The sequence below is a fragment of the Bufo gargarizans genome, chromosome 1, assembly GCF_014858855.1.
Source record: "Bufo gargarizans isolate SCDJY-AF-19 chromosome 1, ASM1485885v1, whole genome shotgun sequence".
NCBI classification, from domain to species: domain Eukaryota; kingdom Metazoa; phylum Chordata; class Amphibia; order Anura; family Bufonidae; genus Bufo; species Bufo gargarizans.
In genome coordinates, this window is record NC_058080.1 from 489,944,877 (window position 1) to 489,959,318 (window position 14,442).

The 14,442-nt window shown below is 41.0% G+C and overlaps 1 protein-coding gene and 1 pseudogene across 1 annotated transcript in view; both read left to right on the top strand.

Annotated features, from left to right (window-relative positions):
• Nucleotides 1-14,442, top strand: part of PRUNE2 (prune homolog 2 with BCH domain) — a 284,676-nt gene that overhangs the window by 42,603 nt on the left and 227,631 nt on the right. The window lies entirely within an intron of this gene.
• On the top strand, nt 3,020-4,809 carry LOC122927995 (annotated as a pseudogene).

A 14,442-nucleotide genomic window follows, 5' to 3' on the forward strand; every position in this document is an offset into this window, starting at 1 on the left:
CGTCCCAAATAGGAAGGGGGCAGTGATGACAAAGAGGATGCAACTAAAAGGCATCTCAGGAGTTGCAAGGAGGAGAAGCAGGTAGAATGCTGTGACATCGGGCTCCAAGGCACAGTGTCAGACCTCCACGTCATTCTGCTGTGTTTGAGAAGAGGTGTGACTCAGTCCACAATTTCATCCCCTTTGTCCTCAATGATAATGTTGCACCATTCACTACAAAAAAAAAGTTCTGGCAGGAATCTGTAATGTAGAACTAGTTGCCAGAAGATGAGCTGGCAGTAGCTTGCCAGCAAATACACCACTCCCTCCACCTGATTATACCCCCCCCAGATTCCCAAATATTCTCTGCCCATAATCTTTTTATAACCAATCAGGGCAAGCCCTGTCCCCCCAGTGTCATGTGAGCATCCTTCTTCCTCACTTGTGGGTTTGCCCCCAATTCTCACAGTAAAATGGTACTGTGTGTGGTTTTATGCAATTCATCCAAAACGAATAGCAAAAGCTTCAGATTCGTTTGAGGGAAGATTTTTTTTGTGAAATTCGTAACAAACTCTGCTTCCTTGGAATTGATTCGCTCTTCCTTTTTCAGAATTTTCTGGAATGCTTAATCACTATATATTTACCCTTACACTTGGTGGCCCACTATAGTACAGAACTCAGGCCACTCCGTATGCCGTATTTGGAGGTTATCTCCCAATTAATGCTTGTAAGGCAGAACACCTCTATAATATGGAATTCAGTGATACGTGCCAGTTTCCTTTCACCAAGTTGTGTATTACCCTCTATATGAAGCAAGAGCTATCCAGACATATGGTATGGCTCTATAGAATTCCAACTCAAATCTTATGTGAAGCGGTAGTATTGCTGTGTGCATGAAGACCTTAGGTCTCATGCACACGACAGAATCCTGTGCATGGGGTGGTATGGCAGTGTACAGAGCAATACATGCTCCTTCAGACTCCATGCATACAAAGAAGTCCTTTCTACATAAGGATTCTGATAGGGCACATTTTTCTCTCATATTCTTATAGAGGTTCAGTAGAGGCCTCATGCAAAGCTATGGCAACTCTGTTTTTGTAGAGCTGTCATATAGACATGTGCATGAGCCTTAACTTCCAGTTGCACTTCAGGGGAGTGAAACCAGATTGTAATTGGATCAAATATACATGTGCACCCCTTGACCAACATAGCAAAAAGTACTTTAGTAAAATCCAGTTAGTACACCCATGGATCCATTATTGTCCATGTCTTTCTGCCTGTGGCGCGCGGGAGAAGATTTATCAAAAGAGTTTTCATTTGTCAGAGATCCTTTAGAAAATGAAAGGTTGCTATGGGCAACTAAATTAGTTTTCCTTTACACCACTTTTGATAAATCTCCCCCTATATGCATTTCCAAAGAACTCTTCCATGGGAGGATACTACATAATAGTTAAGGCTTAGTTCATATTGTGCTATTTAGGTGTAGATATTTCTATTCCATGTTTTAACTAAAAAGGAATTACAGATACTGGGCTGTGTCTATAGTGCATTGACAGAATACAGTCTCCCACAAAGAGCAGATGGATCCTATTGATGTTTCTAAAAGACCAGAGCGAAGAATGACCGGGGTGGAGAATTTTAACACTCCTCCAGCCCTTCAGGTTATTATGAAACTTTCACTCTTTTAGTTCTTTTTATGCATTTATTTGTTGTTGTTTTTTTAACAGAAACTTAGGATAAGGTTCAAGAAGTAGTACCATTTATTAATTTATAGAGTTCTAAGAAATACTCTCTGGGATTTGGTTTTCTAAAAATAACATGCATCAAACTGCTTTGTTTGTGCTTGGCTTAAGAATAAGGAAGAAGATAATGCAAGGTAAAAATACCAGGGAAAGGGGAAAGTTTGTGGTCATAAACAAGAACAAAACTTTCATTAGAAATTTTAAAAAATAATTAAAACAAGCTTGCTATTTATAAGTGCCATTTTGCAAAAACACTGTTGTGGTCAACTTTATTTCATGTGGTGACCAGCTAAAAAAAACCTCTCCGGTGCCAATACCTTTGATGGCTTGCTTTTTGCACTGGCAAAAAAAAATAAAAAATATGTACTAAAGTACTAATTACACACAGGCCCCCAAACTGCCACTTTTTATATGCTCCTAAAGATATATAACAACACAGAACCTGCCTAGAAGACCAATTGTCTCTGTCATAGATAAACTCAGGAAAATGTTTAATATCTTTCTGGACCAAAAGTAAAGAACTTAAATTTACCAACTTCCTTGTTATCTTCCTATATCAGAGACACTATGCAAATGTTTAAAGAGCTATGTTTAAAGCGATGACATTGCATTGGGGAAGGAGGAACTAATAGTCACATGCAGTTTTGAAAGCTTATATACCAACATCAACCACAAAAGAGATGGTTGACAAGTAAACCTTACACGAAAGAACTTTATGCTTCAGGTGGAGGAAGGGGGAAGTAGTGTTTACTGATAATATAATCAGTTATGTCATCTTTAACATTAGCCATCAGTACATTGACAATACCATGTTAATATAGGGATGTTCCATGTCTAAACTAGAAGAACTTATCAACACTTTAACCCTCCTCTTATGTTAGGGTCAGAACCGACCCGTTTTCAGGTTTTGAATGTCTATAAGTATCACATACATTTGTTTATTGCATCAAGATTTTTTTACTTTGTCAGGAACCTCTATTTAAACAATGTAATAGAAAAAAAATCCTTTTCACTAAATTATAAAATACTGTGGTTAAAATTAATACGTTTATGGTGTTAGGGTCAATTCTGACCCAGTTATAATATAGGATTATAGGACACTAATAAGTGCCAAAACTGAAATCATAAACACTCTCTCTGCTTAGTAACACTGACAGCCAATCCCCTCTCAACCATGTGAGCTGTAGTTAGCGAGGGGCCCATCTCTTTGCCTGCTTGTCTGCTTCTCTAAATAAAGTAAAGAAACATAGGACCAATACATTTCAGAGTTGCTGACTTGCAGAGTAATCATCTCCAATATGCAGCATGCAAGAGTGAGAAGATTTACAGGAAGCCAAATACTGGATTATATCTTGGATGAAAATGAGGCAGAGGACACAGAGCAGCATAGCGATATGGATGAGCAGGTTTCTGAGGCAGAAGATGAAGTAGAGTATCAACCAGAATACATAGACACATCTGATGAGTCTGATGAGGAGGCCACCAGTGCTGAACCTGCTGCTGTTCCTGCTGAAACATTCAAATCCAAAAGTGGTAAGATCTGTTGGAGTTTAGAACCTCCTGACTTACATGGCAGGGCAGCTGCTGCAGATGTGATCAAAAAGACCCCTGGGATCACAAGGTTTGCTGTGACGAGAGTAAGTGACATCAAAACATGTTTTGAACTGTTCATGCCATTGTCACTAAAAAAAGTGATCATTGCAATGACAAACCTTGAAGGAAAAAAAGACCATGGCAACATGTGGAATAACATAAATGAGGAATGCCTAGATGCTTATATTGGTGTTCTTCTTCTCGCTGGAGGCCACTGATAGTCTTTGGGACAAGTCAAGAGGCAGATATATCTTCCCAGCAACAATGTCACTTCATACCTTTCGAATTATATCAAGAGTTTTCAGATTTGACAACAGAGATACTAGAGCAAAATCTGACAAGCTTGCTCCCATAAGGGATGTCTGGGAGAAATGGGTTCAGCTCCTTCCACTAATGTTTAACCCTGGGCCTTAGGTAACAGTAGATGAACGTTTGATCCCTTTCCGTGGAAATTGCCCCTTCCGGCAGTATATGCCCAGTAAGCCAGGCAAATACGGCATAAAAATCTGGGCAGCCTGTGATGCAAAAACAAGCTATGCATGGAACCTACAGATTTACACCGGCAAACTCGAAAGTGGCATCCCTGAGAAAAAACAAGGACAACGTGTAGTCCTTGATTTGACTACTGGACTGCGGGGTCACAATATCACATCTTGACAATTTTTTTACCAGCTATGACCTTGGACAAAAACTTCTCAGGAGGAAACTCACCATGGTAGGCACAATAAAAATAAATAAACCTGAGTTGCACACTGAAATTTTGCAGGTGAAGGACAGAGCTTCACTTTCTTCAAAATTTGCTTTTACAGACACCACCACTGTTGTTTCATATTGTCCACAAAAAAAAAAAAAAAAAATAGTGATACTTATGTCCACTTTTCACAAAGATGCAGCTATGTCATCAAGAAGTGACAAAAAGCCCACAATTATCCTGGATTACAATAAAAACAAAGGAGGAGTGGACAACCTGGACAAGCTGACTGCTACCTATACTTGTCAGCGAATGACCAGGAGATGGCCGATGGCTGTGTTTTCTAACATCCTAGATGTGTCTGCATACAATGCATTTGTGTTATGGACCCACATCCACCCAGGTTGGAACACACAAAAAAATAACAAGCGGAGAATATTTCTCAAGGAGCTAGGAAGTTCTCTTGTCAAGGCACACATTGAGCAAAGGAAACGGGTGTCTCGAGATCCAATCGCTGCAGCCGTGATCAGACAGATGCAGAGTTCATCAAGCACTCCATCCACACCATCAACAACACAAAGAGAATCAGTGCCAGCATCCTCATCATCATCTAGCCTTGCCTCAACATCAACCAGCACAGCCACAGCCACAACTCCAGTGATGCCATCTGATTCTAAAAGAAAGAGGTGTCAGGTCTGCCTCAGCAATAAGGACAGAAAGACACACACATTATGCTTCCACTGTAAAAAATATATCTGCAAAGAACATGCTAAAAGTGTCAGCTTTTGCCACACATGCATCTAAAAACACCCACACAAACACATGCAAGTTCCTGCACAAAGATGCTTTGAAAGTAGTACTTGATTTCTATTGGTTTGCCTTGCTTGATTGTGTGTTGTTTGTTTGACCTTGCAAGTGTACATTTTGTATTATTACTTGCTTTTCATTGTTTATGAACGTTTTATGTTAAAAAAAAGACTTTTGGCTATTTTATTGAAGTAAATATATATAGGTCAAAATTGACCCTAACACCATCAATGTTATTATAGTTAATGTTATTAAAATAAAATAAAAAATATTTTAAAAAAAAGTTAAGAGATGTGTTCAAATACTCCTCAGCAACATTCTGGTGACATAACAACCTTTTATTTACTTATAATATTCTATTGAGGCTTATTTCACCATTTTTTTAATTTGAAAATGAGAGGTATGCTATCAAAAGAAAGGTCTAAGGGGTCACACCAAAAATATTAAAACCAATCTTTTCAAGGATAAAGAAGCCTAACAAGGTAACCAAGAGGTAAGAAACAAATTGGATGATAAATAATTGTTCAGAGAGTATTTTATGGCTGATTTAAGACACGGGTCAAAACCGACCCGTTAACATCATGGATAGTAACAGAAAGCTAACATAAGAGGAGGGTTAAATACAAATGACTGTAGCCTCAAGCTAGCACTGGCATTCCGCTGGAAGTCAATTCCCCTTCTGGACTTGAAAATTCATTAAAAAATGGGAAAAGAGACTACAAGAAGAGTGTACAGAAAAGGACCTCCACCAAGAGTCTGTTAGACGCCAGAAGTGTTCACTCAAAATGTGCAATCAGAGCTACTCCCATGGGAGAGTTCCTCCGATTGCAGCACAAATGGTTGATCTTAAAGAGGACCTTTCACCACTCCTTACATTCCTGTTTTAATAGCTTTATGCATTCCCCATGTAATAACAATTCTGGACCATCTATTCTTATGGCTCTATGTTGTGCCATTCCTTTATTATTTGCACTATAAGTTATAAATGAACTGCTAGCAGTCTGCAGTAAGGGTACAGAGGGGTGGTAACCAGTTGGGGGCGTGTCCCGGCACAGACTCACTCTATTCAATCAGTGCTGCCATTTTCAGACTGTGCAGGTACACCCCCCACCAACTTGTTATTACTACTCTGTACCCTTACTGCAGACTGCTAGCAATTCATTCAGAACTTATAGTGCAAATAATAAAGGAATGGCAAAACATAGAGCCATAAGAATATATGCTCTAGAATTGTTAGTAAGTGGGAAAAGCATGGACCTATTAAAATAGGCAGGTCAGGAGTGGTGAAAGGTCCTCTTTAACCACCTCAGCCCCCCTAGCTTAAACCCCCTTAATGACCAGACCACTTTTTACAATTCTGCACTACACTACTTTCACCGTTTATTGCTCGGTCATACAACTTACCACTAAAATGAATTTTACCTCCTTTTCTTCTCACTAATAGAGATTTCATTTGGTGGTATTTTATTGCTGCTGACATTTTTACTTTTTTTGTTATTAATCAAAATTTACCCATTTTTTTTGCAAAAAGATGACATTTTTCACTTTCAGTTGTAAAATTTTTCAAATGAAACTACATTTCTATATACATTTTTCTCTAAATGTATTGTTCTACATGTCTTTGATTTAAAAAATGCAATAAGTGTATATTTATTGGTTTGCGCAAAAGTAATAGCGTTTACAACTATGGTACAAAAATTTAAATTTCATCATTTTGAAGCAGCTCTGACTTTCTGAGCACCTGTCATGTTTCCTGAGGTTCTACAATGCCCAGACAGTAGAAACACCCCACAAATGACCCCATTTCGGAAAGTGGACACCCTAAGGTATTCGCTGATGGGCATAGTGAGTTCATAGAAGTTTTATTTTTTGTCACAAGTTAGCGGAAAATGATGATTTTTTTTTTCTTAGAAAGTCTCATATTCTGCTAACTTGTGACAAAAAATAAAAACTTCCATGAACTCACTATGCCCATCACAAAATACCTTGGGGTGTCTTCTTTCCAAAATGGGGTCACTTGTGGGGTATTTATACTGCCCTGGCATTTTAGTGGCCCTAATGTGTGAGAAGTAGTTTGAAATCAAAATGTGTAAAAAATGCCCTGTGGAATCCTAAAGGTGCTCTTTAGAATTTGGGCCCCTTTTGCCCACCTAGGCTGCAAAAAAGTGTCACACGTGTGGTATCGCCGTACTCAGAAGAAGTAGGGCAATGTGTTTTAGGGTGTATTTTCACATATACCCATGCTGGGTGAGAGAAATATTTTTTATACAACGTTGTCATTTTAGAGAGATATTTCTCTCACCCAGCATAGGTATATGTAAAAAGACACCCCAAAACACATTGCCCAACTTCTCCTGAGTACGGCGATACCACATGTGTGACACTTTTTTGCAGCCTAGGTGGGCAAAGAGGCCCAAATTCTAAAGAGCACCTTTCGGATTTCACAGGGCATTTTTTACACATTTGGATTTCAAACTACTTCTCACACATTAGGGCCCCAAAATTGCCAGGGCAGTATAAATACCCCACAAGTGACCCCATTTTGGAAAGAAGACACCCCAAGGTATTCCGTGGGGGGCATGGTGAGTTCCTCGATTTTTTTGGGGGGGGCACAAGTTAGCGGAAAATGTTTTTTTTTTTTTTTTTTTCTTACAAAGTCTCATATTCCACTAACTTGTGACAAAAAATAAAAACTTCCATGAACTCACTATGCCCATCACGAAATACCTTGGGGTGTCTTCTTTCCAAAATGGGGTCACTTGTGGGGTAGTTATACTGTTCTGGCATTTTAGGGGCCCTAATGCGTGAGAAGTAGTTTGAAATCCAAATGTGTAAAAAATGCCCTGTGAAATCCTAAAGGTGCTCTTTAGAATTTGGGCCCCTTTGCCCACCTTGGCTGCAAAAAAGTGTCACACATGTGGTATCGCCGTACTCAGAAGAAGTAGGGCAATGTGTTTTGGGGTGTATTTTTACACCCCAATTTGTCCCAGACTGTATTCCCACTGCTCCCCAGGTAGTCAGGGCAACCGACCGGCTCCAGGGTCTGATCTTTACCCTCATAGACACAAAATTTGTGCGTATAGCCTGAGGCCCTTTCACAGAGCTTATACAATTTGACCCCATACTGGGCGCGCTTGCTTGGGATGTATTGTTTGAAGCCAAGGGACTCGTCTATGCAGATGTTTTGCTCAGGGGTATACAAATCTGCAAATTTGGTGTTAAGGTGGTCTATGAGGGGCCGAATTTTGTGGAGCAGGTCAAAAGCTGGGTGGCCTCTGGGACGAGAGGTGCTGTTGTCACTAAAGTGCAGGAAACGCAGGATGGTCTCAAATCGTGTCCTGGACATGGCAGCAGAGAACATGAAAGGAGTGGGGTAGCGTGGGGACGCTTAAAAAGGACCACAGGGGGGCGCCAAAATCCCTAGTGTCTAGGTTAGTGGGGGTATATAACCAAAGATAGCGATTTATATTTGTTAGGTAAGATATAACAAATAGTAAAAACAAATAGTAAAAACAAAGGTAGGTTTGTACATATAAAATCAAAGTATAAAATCAAAATTTTAGTGACTCACTTCACCCAGGAGGGTAATGTGGGATAAAGCTCAAGACACCCACACCACACCTCCTGCGCCTGGATCGCCAGTAGAGTCTTAGAAATGAACAAAGATCACTCTCGAGTCCTTGTTCTTTCTTTTATTCTTTATTCCAAAAGCCAGGGTTTGGGGGAGTGAGCAGCTCAACGCGTTTCGGGGCCTCTTAGTGGGTCCCCTTCATCAGGAGCATATACATTCAGCATGGGAAACAGCCAAAAAGACCGCCAAAAGCGGCTTTGAATTATGTCACTTCCGGTTTCTGCATGCGTTCCACTGTGGAACGCACCGGAAGTGGCGACCTCATAGTCTCAAAAACCTTAGTTTACTTAATGAGTAAAAACGGTAGCTATTATATATTATATTTTTATATGTATTTATTATCATGATCACCATCGTCGTTTTAATTAATTAATCATCATCTCTTTTTATCAATCATTGCTAGATAGCTGTGGGTATCTGCTATAGTTCCCCTTGTACTATCTAGAACACTGCCCCCTTTTAACAGTTCCCCTTGTAGGAACGATGTAAATCACCTTTTTTAATCAGTACCAAATCCCAATCGCATGACAAGGGAGCCATTTAAATGACTCCACCCATACAAATGACACCTTTATTCATGTCCTTAGGTTCAGTATATACCCATCACCAGGGACCCCGCCCCCCACTCTCCTTCCCTCACCTCTCTACCACTACACTATTCACTCCCGTCTTGAGGCGCATTTCCGGTTCTGGTGCGTTCCACGTTGGAGCGCATCGGAAGCTAGGTATGCGTTCCACCGTGGTTACGGCACAAGAGAGATGCGGGCCCATAGGAGCACCCGGGACTTCCGGTTCCGGTGCGCTCCACGGTGGAGTATGCCGGAAGTTCCGGTTTGCGTTCCACCGTGGGCGCACTATGGGAAGGGGGGTTACACACCGTTTTTACTCATTAAGTAAACTAAGGTTTTTGAGACTATGAGGTCGCCACTTCCGGTGCGTTCCACAGTGGAACGCATGCAGAAACCGGAAGTGACATAATTCAAAGCCGCTTTTGGCGGTCTTTTTGGCTGTTTCCCATGCTATTTAAACCCCATTTTATTATATGTTGAATGTATATGCTCCTGATGAAGGGGACCCACTAAGAGGCCCCGAAACGCGTTGAGCTGCTCACTCCCCCAAACCCTGGCTTTTGGAATAAAGAATAAAAGAAAGAACAAGGACTCGAGAGTGATCTTTGTTCATTTCTAAGACTCTACTGGCGATCCAGGCGCAGGAGGTGTGGTGTGGGTGTCTTGAGCTTTATCCCACATTACCCTCCTGGGTGAAGTGAGTCACTAAAATTTTGATTTTATACTTTGATTTTATATGTACAAACCTACCTTTGTTTTTACTATTTGTTTTTACTATTTGTTATATCTTACCTAGCAAATATAAATCGCTATCTTTGGTTATATACCCCCACTAACCTAGACACTAGGGATTTTGGCGCCCCCCTGTGGTCCTTTTTCAGCGTCCCCACGCTACCCCACTCCTTTCATTCCGATCACCCACCTTGAGGCTCAAGGTGGGTTGAGACCATTTGGCAGCCTGCCCTTACCTGTTCTACTATCTTCATTTCATAAAATAAAAAAAAATAAAAAAATTTCCCCCCAACATTTTGAGAAAATCAAAGGACACTTATTCTGCCCCACCTTTGGCGCCCTGCGAAGTTACCCCTGGACCATCGTTCTGAAGGCCCAGTGACTAACCCTCTCTTTTTTTCCTTATCCTGTCTCTGACTAGCAGAGAACATGGGCATGTGATGAATTGGGTTCGTGGACTAATATGACTGCAATTCATGCTTTTTTGTCAGGCCAATGTTGAGGAGAAGGCCCAGAAAATTTATAAATTTGGAAACTATGACGGGTTTCCACCGGAAAGACTAGGCATAAAAGCTTCCCGGGTTGGCGGCTATAAATTGAGTGGCATACCGATTTGTTTCTGCCACGACTAAGTCCAAGAGCTCCGCAGTCAAGAACAGCTCAAAAAACCCCAGTGCCGATCCGATCTGAGCTGTCTCAACCCGAACTCCAGACTGGGCGGTGAAAGGGGGAACTACTGGTGCGGCTGAAGTTGGGGGCTGCCAATCAGGGTTTGCCAGCACCTCAGGGACTCTAGGGGCTCTATGGGCCTGTCTGTGCGGTGGCTGCAACGGGGGAACTACTGCACGTGCCACCGTACCAGCTTCAACTGCCCTTCTGGTGCTCGCCACTTCACCATGTTGTACGGCAGTGCTGGTACGAGGTCCAGGATGGGCTGCGCTGCTGGTGTATGCCTCACCACGTAATCCGACAGCGCCAGCCCCACTCTGCTGCCCTTGAAGCGGATCCGGCGCAACCTGTGGTCTAGCAACATGGGGCCGGGTACGTCTGGTGCTATCAGGGACCTCAACCTCCTCGTCCGAACTTTGGGTCAGACTGACACTGCTTTCTACAGGTTCGTATTCTGACCCGCTGGATTTGTCAGATGAGGGTTCCCATTCCTCATCCGACTGGGTCAGAAGCCTGTAGGCCTCTTCAGAAGAATACCCCTTACTTGCCATTTGGTCAACTAAATTTAGGGGGTATTCCCTGAGACTACCCAAGAAAAAAAGCAAGCCTGTCTGACAAATGGGAAGCTAGCGAAGTATCGGAGGCCGCTGCGATTGATAAAAAATATCAAAACTGATTTTTTTTTTATCGCCGCAGCGCTTGTAAAGTGATTGTGCAGTGATAAAAAAAATGAAAAAATGTTGTCACTGCGGTGGGGCAGGCGTGGGTGAACGCACGTGTGGGCGACCGATCAGGCCTGATCGGGCAAACACTGCATTTTGGGTGGAGGGCAAGCTAAGGTGACACTAATACTATTATAGATCTGACTGTGATCAGTTTTGATCACTTACAGATACTATAAAAGTACCAATGCTGATTAGCGATACGCTAATCAGCGAATCAGAGACTGCGGTGCGGTGGGCTGGGCGCTAACCGATGCTAACTACTTAACAAAGGGGCCTAAACTATCCTAAAACCTAACTGTCAATACTAGTGAAAAAAAAAAGGTGCTAAGTGTGTGGTGTTTGTGAACTTACAGTGATCTGTGCTCCTCTGCTGGGACCAACCGACTAAAAGGACCAGCAGAGGAGCACAGAAGCCATTTAACACATTATATTTATAAATATAATGTGTTAAGAGGCTTGTGATTATTTTTTTTGAAAATCACCAGCCTGCCAGCGCTGATCATTGGCTGGCAGGCTTGTGACTTCTGCTGCGACTTTTGCCGGCCCGAGATGACGCACGGATGCGTCTAGGAGGAATGATCCGACCACCTCCGGACTGCAATCCTGTGTTAGGCGGTCCGGAGGCGGTTAAACATCTTTAACTCAAATCCAGACTACTGGACAGGGACAATTTGAAGGGAGCTATTAAAGAAGAATGTGACATAGCTCCAAGTACCAATCAGAAAGAACTCCTAACTCCCAAGCAGAGAAACGATAATTCTAATGATAGTTTGAGAGTCTCCACAGATAACCATGAAGAGTAGACCATGACGATCATCAATCTACTCTAAAAGAATAACCTTCTCAAATCTAAGATCAACAAACAAAGTATCCGCTACTGTTCCATGCTTCCCATGCCACTTGAGTAAAACCAGTAGAATTCTAAAAACCACAAAAGACCACACAAAAGAACGTATGAAATGCTTCTCTTTCGATGTGGTCTATTGCCTCAAATATCCATGTAGGTATAGATAGACCACTACAGAATTATGAATTCTGTCTATGTTTAGTCCCCAGACATTTCAAAGTAAAAATAAAAAAAAATGATGTGATAAGATCTTGAATTAGCCCTCCTTAAAAATAAAGTCCTTCATGGATTCAGCAGAACATTCTATACATTTTTCAGCAGTGTGTGATTAGTGATTCGCCTTATCATGTACTGTATATGAACTTCCTCTTCTTTTGTCAACTATGCGGAAAAAGCGAAACCCAATAATGTTTAACAAATAAATCTAGTTGCCAGGAGATTGATTAATTCACTCTCCTTGTAATTGTCCTGAATTCAGGTCAGTCACAATATAACTTATTACATGGCCACTAGAAGAAGATGCCAATACCAACAAAATGCACATTGGGCTTCATACTAAACACCTCTTAGACTCTATTAGGCAGGAATCCTATACATACATAAATTGCAGTTAATATTTTATAGCTAGCACCACTCTCACCTTGCACCAGAGCATAGAAATCATGCTATGATCATCTAACCATAAGTAAAGTCTGAGTAGCAATTAAGACTGATGTCATATATGAGAATTCAGACATTATCTTCATTCTCTGAATACAATACTATGAGCTGTACCTATTAACACAAAGAAAATGCAGCTAATATTTAATAGCCAGCACCATCTCTACCTTACAGTGGCACGTATAGATTTTGTTCTAGTGCGATGCAGATGGCAGACTATGACAGAACAGTGATAAGACTACCTTGGTAAACTAACATTGAAAGTGTAAGTACCAGAGTGCTAACTTTGCTTTACGACAGTATCCACTCTATTATTATATACATTAATTATTAACCAATCATAGTACAGTATATAATAACCAGCATTACCCAATGTGCACCACTCTGCTCTGACTTCACAATCTGTTGGTGATACATTGTGACTTAAAGTAGTTTTCCCATCATTAACTCAAAAACTGGAAATCAGACATCAAATAGTACATGACAATCTCTTTCTAACAAATCTAGAACCAGCTCTGTACCTCATATAGATTCAGAGATGCCCCCATTCATTACTCCAATTGCTCTGCTAGATTTATTTAAAGTTGGCAGCTCAGGGTGCGTATCCTTTTCCAGGGGGCATGCCCTTTCTGCTGATGGAAGTTGAACAATGGAACTGCGCATGTGTATCCATCTCAGTGAGGTAGGCAGAGAAAGAAAGTGCAAACAAGATGTGGCACTGTACAGATATATTTCAGTGAATAGCTCAGTGGCTATACAAAATTTATAATTACCGGTAATTACAAAAGAATTCAGATCCAGATGCTGGTTTGAAAGCTGTAAAATATTTTTCATGGAACAGCCCCCTTTAACTGCAACTCAAACTCTGCTAAACAAGTGTACAAAATATTGGAGTCTATTCACAAGCTATGTTTCTCTGACCTTGGAAGGACATTTTAGGGACATTCTTGAAGGGAAAGGAAGGGTTTATGTTTATATGAAAAGGAAGGTAGGTGGGGAGGAGATAAGTCCACCCCTGATGAAGCAGATCAGTACACCCCTGATGAAGCATTAGACAGAGAAACTGGTTTCAATTCTTTTATGCTGTAATGGTTTTTACATCCTGTGAGTATATTAAAATACCAGGGATTTACACTTGTCTTTGGAGTCTACCCAGTGTTGTTCTCTCTCCTGTCCCACACAACGTGCCTATGTATATGCACTAGGTCTGAAGAAGCTGGAACCTATAGGAGATCTGTAGGCAACTAAGGAAGTGAGTGCTGAGCACCTGGAAGCTGGAGTAGAAACTGAGATTACACTGTCAGGCCCATGAGATTCTGAAGTGGATTAGTGACTGAGAACTGCACCCGAGAATAAAGGGTGAGCTGAACTTTTGGATGTTATTTTATCAGGATGATGGGCACTTTCTCCTAGGAAGTGTTTTTATTCCCCCATGTCTGTGGGTCATGTGTCTGCCACTGCTATGAACATAATAGTGCTGAGAGTCTCCATTTTTTGATAATGAACATTATGACTAATTCATTTCTCTAGTTATCAGGTTTGAGCGAAATGTTATTTCTTTAAAAAAAACACAATACTTGTAAGGTACAATTCATATAAATGAAACAAAAATCTCCTTTAATGTTTTAAGTGCTTTCTGCTAGTATAACCCTTATGCTCCAGTTTATTGTTTATTGGAGTGATGACAGGAAGGAGTAATAGTGTGGAAAATGCCAATGTGGACCTGGTAATGGAATAGGATATTGGCAGAATATAGTCTACTTTTGGTTGATTTTTAATAAAACATTTGGTGCAGTC